Source organism: Mustela nigripes, chromosome 12 (assembly GCF_022355385.1).
Source record: "Mustela nigripes isolate SB6536 chromosome 12, MUSNIG.SB6536, whole genome shotgun sequence".
NCBI classification, from domain to species: domain Eukaryota; kingdom Metazoa; phylum Chordata; class Mammalia; order Carnivora; family Mustelidae; genus Mustela; species Mustela nigripes.
In genome coordinates, this window is record NC_081568.1 from 42,793,075 (window position 1) to 42,799,722 (window position 6,648).

At 43.2% G+C, this 6,648-nt stretch overlaps 1 long non-coding RNA gene across 1 annotated transcript in view; it reads right to left on the reverse strand.

The window, feature by feature from the left end:
* Window positions 1–2,833: 2,833 nt before the first annotated feature.
* The window catches only part of LOC132027798 (uncharacterized), an 8,565-nt gene continuing 4,750 nt past the window's right edge, over window positions 2,834–6,648 (reverse strand). Inside the window, exons 2-3 of the long non-coding RNA XR_009407207.1 lie at window positions 4,374–4,432; window positions 2,834–3,944 (exon numbers count right to left, since the gene is read on the reverse strand). This is a non-coding gene — a long non-coding RNA (uncharacterized LOC132027798). The remainder of the gene's footprint in view (window positions 3,945–4,373; window positions 4,433–6,648) is intronic.

Genomic DNA, 6,648 nt, shown 5'->3' on the forward strand with positions numbered 1-6,648 from the left:
GGAGGCCAGGAAGTCCAGGTCAAAGTGCTGGCTATTCAGTTCTTGGTGAGGTTCCTCTTCCTGGCTTGCAGACGGCTGCATCCTTATTGTGTCCACATAGCAGAGAGAGTTAACTCTGGCATCTCTTCCTCCTTTTACAAGGGCACCAGCCCTATTGGATTAGGGCCCCACTCTTAAGACCCCATTTAACCTTTGTTAACTCTCTAAAGGCCCATCTCCAAACACAGTTACATTGGAGGTTAAGGCCTCAACAGTTCAATCCATATACAACATATAGAACCATATAGAGCAGAGTTGAATTTTAGCCCTCTCATGTGCCAATTACCTCTCTAAGCCTTAATATCCTCACTTAGAGAACAAGGATAGTTAAGGTGACTATATGATTTTTTTATCCAAACCTCCTGAGAGTGGGAGGAGACGCCAGGACAGTACGCATACAGCGTGACTGTTATAGGGGTTCCTCAAAGAAACCTACTTTGTGGTATTATTGGGAAGAATATATATGATACTGTAGGCAAACTCCCTAGCACATTGCTTGGCACAGGATAGGCATCAAAAAATATTAGAACTCTTCTAATTGCTGGAATCACTCCTGGCTTCCCTGCCACGGACTCCTCCCCTACAGGCAAAATGCTCACCCCTTACCCCTTCACACCTCTTTCCCACCTGCCAGGCATTTCCTTAGGTGAAGTGAAGGCAAGGTTCAAACTTCAGGTAGCACTGGGCGCAAGTGTGTACTGGGATTAGAAAAGCAAGATCGCTGCAGGGGCAAAAGGGGTAGGAGGCATTAAAGGAAAGGCAGAGGAAGAGAGAATGGGGGAGGAGGGGAGGCGAAGCAGAGACAGGCAGCGTTATGGAAACTCATTAGATATGACAAATGGAGAGAGGAAAATGTGCAGCGTTAGTTCCTGTATGCAAATGTCTGTATAAATTCCTGTTCTTTACATACAAATAAGCCTGAAAGGAACTACAGCAAGTGTTACAGAGGTTATCTGGAACGGATGCAGGCTGACAGGCTCCCTATGTACATACTTTTTAAAAAAAATGTCTAATAGCACAAAAGGATGTAGAGGGAAAAGCCAGTCTCCCTTCCACCCTGACCACCCCTTTTCAAACTAAAGGCATCTATACGGAATTTTGCACCTTGCTTTCCTCGCTTTATAAAATATTGTGGAGCTTCTTTTTTACTTATATATATCCCCTTCATTCTTCTCAGGTACATAATTCTGCATTTTTCAGTTGTACCATAGTTTATTTCACCAGGCCCTGTGGCAGATACCATTGCTTGGCTAATCCAACACTCAGTCCCAGCCTTTTTACTTTTGCTACTGTAAAGGCCAGATCCCTAAGTACCCTCAGTACTTGCTTTCCCACCTTCCCTTCAGCCATGTGATGTGGCTCTGGCCAGGGAGTCAGATAGAAATCTGCTACAAGGTTTCTGGAAAGTTCTTGCTTTCTTCACCAGGGGAACAGATACCACTCCTTTCCCCTTCTTGCTGAGAATACTGACATGATATCTAGAGTACAACCGTGAGGGAAATGCCAAGAGAATCACAGAGATGCTGGTCGGTGTGCTCACCAGCCCTTGCCAGCTGCAGACTTGTTAGGTGAGAAATGTAAATCCATGTTCATTTCAGCGACAGCTACTAGACTTCCTGGTACTTGCCCCTGACATATACCTGATACAGTCCCCCATTGATAGACATATAGGTGGCTTCCTATCTTTTCATGCTAATAATGATGATGTAATGACAGTCCATATATATAGATCTTTGCTTATAAGTTTACATAGAATGAATTCCTTCTGTGGAATGGCTATTCATTTTCAATTTTGATAGAGTCAATTGCCTCTCAAAGACGGATGAACTATATTTTCATATCTTCAGATCTATGTGTACTAACCCGACCCATTCCAATATATATTCTAGGTGGTTTTCATTTGTTTTTCTACTTCTCTTTGCCATATTTTCTATATTAAATATGTATTAGGAATCACAGAAAAAAATATTTTTAAGGTGCAGGATTCAGGAATTCCGAGCTCCAGACCACCCAGCAGTCTCCTAGTGGCCTTGTAAACTTGGATAAGTCAGTTTATCACTAAACCACAGGGCTGGGAAATGTGCCCTTTCTGGCAGGCAGTGTTATTGTGAGGACAGGAATCATGTGTAGATGACAGGCTCACAGACGACGGGGTGGTGCCTTCTCCCTGGACCTCACCTACTGGAGTGGCCCTTTTGCAGATGCTGGGGTCAAGCATGCAAGGGTCTGTTTGTCGTGTTATAACACAGGCGCCCGCTAGCTGCCTCACTGCTTTCTCCACCAACAAACCCTCAGCTTGGGATCAAAGGTTCTGAGCTGAAAGGGCCCTTGGAGAAGTACATGTAAGGGAAGAGGGTAGGCTTCAAAGCACAGGGGATGTGGGGTGCAGGCTTGGCACAGGCAGCCTGGCATGAGGCATCGTTGCAGACTGTGTGATGCTGACCTGAAGGATTCCTCAAGTGCTCAAGTGCTCAAGATATATTTTGATTAGTTGACAACATTTATAAACATGGGGTTTGGTTGCACAACAACGTGAATGTACTTTTAAAGCCAGGGAACTGTACACTTAAAAGTGGTTAAAATGGTAAATTGTATGTTCTGTGTATTTTACTACAATTTAAAATCTATTTGTAGACTGACATGTAAATGTAGTTGTGCCTATAAGACCAAGAAAAGCATTTTTTTTAAGAAAAGCATTTTTATGAAAAATTCCAAATAAAGTTTAAAAAAATAAATTCAACTGTAGTCCTCTTGTTTATTATTTTTTAAAGATTTTGTTTATTGATTGGACAGAGTGTGCACAAGCAAGGGGAGCAACAGAGGGGAGGGGAAGAAGCAGGTTCTTTGCTGAGCAGGAAGCCCTATGCTGGGCTCTATCCCAGGACCTTGGGGTCATGACCTGAGCTGAAGGCAGACACTTAACTTAGCTACCCAAGTGTCCAACTATAGTCCTCTTAGAAAGAATATTTTCATTATAAAATATTTAAAATTGAGAGCCAAAGGGCATTGGGGTGGCTCAGTAGGTTGAACGGCTATTGTTGGTTTTGGCTCAGGTCATGATCTCAGGGTGGTGAGACTGAGCCCCATATCAGGCTCCATGCTGGGCATGGAGTCTGCTTGAGATTCTCTCCCTCTGCCTCTCCCTCCACACGTGTGCATGCTCTATCTCTCACAGATAAATAAATCAATAAATCTTTTTTTTTTAAGATTTTATTTATTTGACAGACAGAGATCACAAGTAGGCAGAGAGGCAGGCAGAGAGAGAGGGGGAAGCAGGCTCCCCGCTGAGCAGAAAGCCCGATGCGGGGCTTGATCCCAGAACCCTGGGATCACGACCTGGGCCGAAGGCAGAGGCTTTAAGACACTGAGCCACACAGGCACCCAATAAATCAATAAATTAAAAAAAAAAAAAAAAGAAGTGAGGACCAAACACTTTTATACCATTAATAAAATGTTAAGAAAGAACAGTGAGTAACCCAGATTTTGAGTGTCTGCTGAAACACTGGTAGATCTGGAAATTTATCTGTAACTGGCAAGAAAGGCCAGTTAAGGCTATCGCAACAAACCATCACAAAACCTCAAAGGCTTAAAACAACATATTTCAACATATTTCTCCACCTTGTTTATGTCATATGACCATTGCAGGTTGGGCAGTTTGGAGGATTGTTTCTGTGCAAATGATTTTTCCTCAGGGACCCAGGTTGAGGGAGATTCTCTGAACAGAATGATATTGAATATGGGGGCTAGTGTGGGGAGGGAAGACCTCAGCAAATAATCACTGGCTCTAAAGACCTTTCTTCCTGGAAAAGATTTGTGTCACTACTGCTCACGTTGTGTTGGCCAAAGTAGGGCATGTGGTCATGCCTGTCTCTAAGGGGGTGGGACAGAATAATCTTGCCAGGCACCTGGAAGGAGTGGAAACAAGCTATGTTAGAAAACAATACAATAAGTCATAAAAATGAAAAGAACAGCAGAGGGAATTCAGTCAATAATATTGTAATATTGTATGGTGACAGATGGTGACATTTATCACCGTGAGCATTGAGTAACGTATAGAATTGTTGAAGCCCTATGCGGTGTGCCTGAAATCAATAGGACATTGCCAATTGTCAATTATACTTCAATTAAAAAAATATATGTATATACAAACGACCACCCAAGCCTCTTCAGATAAGGCATGAAATCTTGCTAGCACCTTAGGGTGCTCTGAGCACCGCACCCAAAGATCAGAGGACATGTGTCATGCTGTCCCCTGACTCCTTTATTCTCTGTCAGACTTCTTAAGTATCAGGGACTTAAAGCTCTTTCTATTTAATGAGAGATGTTAGACAAACCTGTGTTCAGTTCCTGGCTGTTCTGGGCAATAAACCTCTCTGAACCTCAGTTTCTTTCCCTGGAAGAGAAAGACAATAATTAGACCTATCTCAATTATTAGCATTATTGTGAGAAATAAGACAATGTTCATAAAATGTTGAGTTCAGTACCTGGTATATAATAAGTACACAGAAGCCACTCTTAGGGTTGTGCCAAGTTACTTTTCTTTTGATATTTTATTTGAGAGTGAGAGAGAAAAAGCAGGGGGAGGAGCAGAGGGAGAGGGAGAGAGAGAGAATCTCAAGTAGACTCTGCATTGAGCGAGGAGCCCAATACAGGGTCAGTCTCAGAATCCTAAGATCATGACCTGAGTTGAGATCAAGAGTCTGATGCTTAACCAACTGAGTCACCCTGTTGCACCACCCTCATTACATTTTTTTTTAAAGATTTTATTTATTTATTTGACAGAGATCACAAGTAGGCAGAGAGGCAGGCAGAGAGAGAGGGGGAAGCAGGCTCCCCGCTGAGCAGAGAACCCAATGTGGGGCTTGATCCCAGGGCCCTGGGATCATGACCAGAGCCGAAAGCAGAGGCTTTAACCCACTGAGCCACCCAGGTGCCCCGCCTCATTACTTTTTAAATTTTATAATACATGGAAAGGTTTTTGTTCCAAGATTTTATTTATTTATGTATTTGTTTGAGGGGGGGCACGAGCAAATGCAGAGGCAGAGGGAGAAGTAGGCTCCCCGCTGAGCAGGGAGCCCGATGTGGGGCTCAATCCCAGGGCCCTGAGATCATGACCTGAGCTGAAGGGAGATGCTTAACCAACTGAGCCACCCAGGCACCCCTACATGGAAAGTTTCTTAATAAATTTTAAACAATTCAGATAAAGTGAAAGTTTCCTTCAAACCCTCATTATCCAAGTCTTCCAAAGAGAAGGACTGTCAGATTACTGTACATTTTTAAAAAAATTTTTATTATTTAAGATTCTATTTATTTAAGAGAGAGAGAGAGAGAGCGCGCACACAAGCCAGGAAGAGAGGCAGAGGGAGAGGGAGAAGCAAGTTCCCTGCTGAGCAGGGAGCTTGACCTGGGGCTCAATCCCAGGACCCTGGGATCATGACCTGAATAGAGAAGGCAGATGCTCAACCGACTGAGCCACCCCAGTGCCCCAACTGCTGTACATTCTTTCAACACCTTGGTCTGTGGTTTCACAAACCCTGGTAAACACATATGCATATATTGTGTTTATTTTTTTTTTTTTTTTTTTTTTAGATTTTGTTTATTTTATAGGCAGAGATTACAAGTAGGCAGAGAGGCAGGCAGAGAGAGAGGAAGGGAAGCAGCCTCCCCGCTGAGCAGAGAGCCTGATGCGGGGCTTGATTCAAGGACCCTGGGCTCATGACCTGAGCCAAAGGCAGAGGCTTTAACCCACTGAGCCACCCAGGCACCCCAAGTTTTTGGTATTTTTTTAAGCACACATTACATACTGTCATAATTCTTAAGATGTTCTTTTCAATAAACTACATCCTCTGGGATTTTATGTTATATATGGGTACTATTATAATATATATTTAAAAAAATTTTTAATCCTGCTTACTAGGATTTGCTATGGATCCCAGAATTCTCAGATCACCTGGAAAACTGTCTCTGTAGCATTACCTGATGGCATGTTTGAGGACGTGAAGGACTATTCCAGCCTTTCAGGGATTTCTGAGGAGGCCAAACCCCTTTTCTTACTCGGGGCTATATTCTTCTTCCCTGGGTAATATTGACAAGTAGGTAAATGAACATGGGCTTGAAGTCAGAGAGTCCTAGTTTCCAGCCCCAGCTGTGTGACTTTGGGCTAGCTGCTTACCCTCTCTGAGCCTGTTTCTGAGAAATGAGAACTATGGTTGTGGTCAACATTAAATGAGATTGTCTTTATAGAGAACATTCAGGTTGTCTAGCTCATAGCCAGCATTCCATAGTGTTTCAGGAAGGTGATATGCTTGCAGACAGTCAATGTCAAAAATGAAGGACTCCAATTAGGCATGTGTTTCTAAGCCAGTAAAGGGTCTCTTTAGATTTTTGTATGGTAAGGAGCAAAAGGAAAAGATGTTAGTAGTCTGGTAGGCAGGCTGATTAAAACTTTGATGCTTTGCTTTTACGAAGATGGCGCCGAAAGCTAAGAAGGAAGCCCCTGCCCCTCCCAAAGCCGAAGCCAAAGCAAAGGCTTTGAAAGCCAAGAAAGCGGTGCTGAAAGGCGTCCACAGTCACAAAAAAAAGAAGATCCGCACATCACCTACGTTCCGA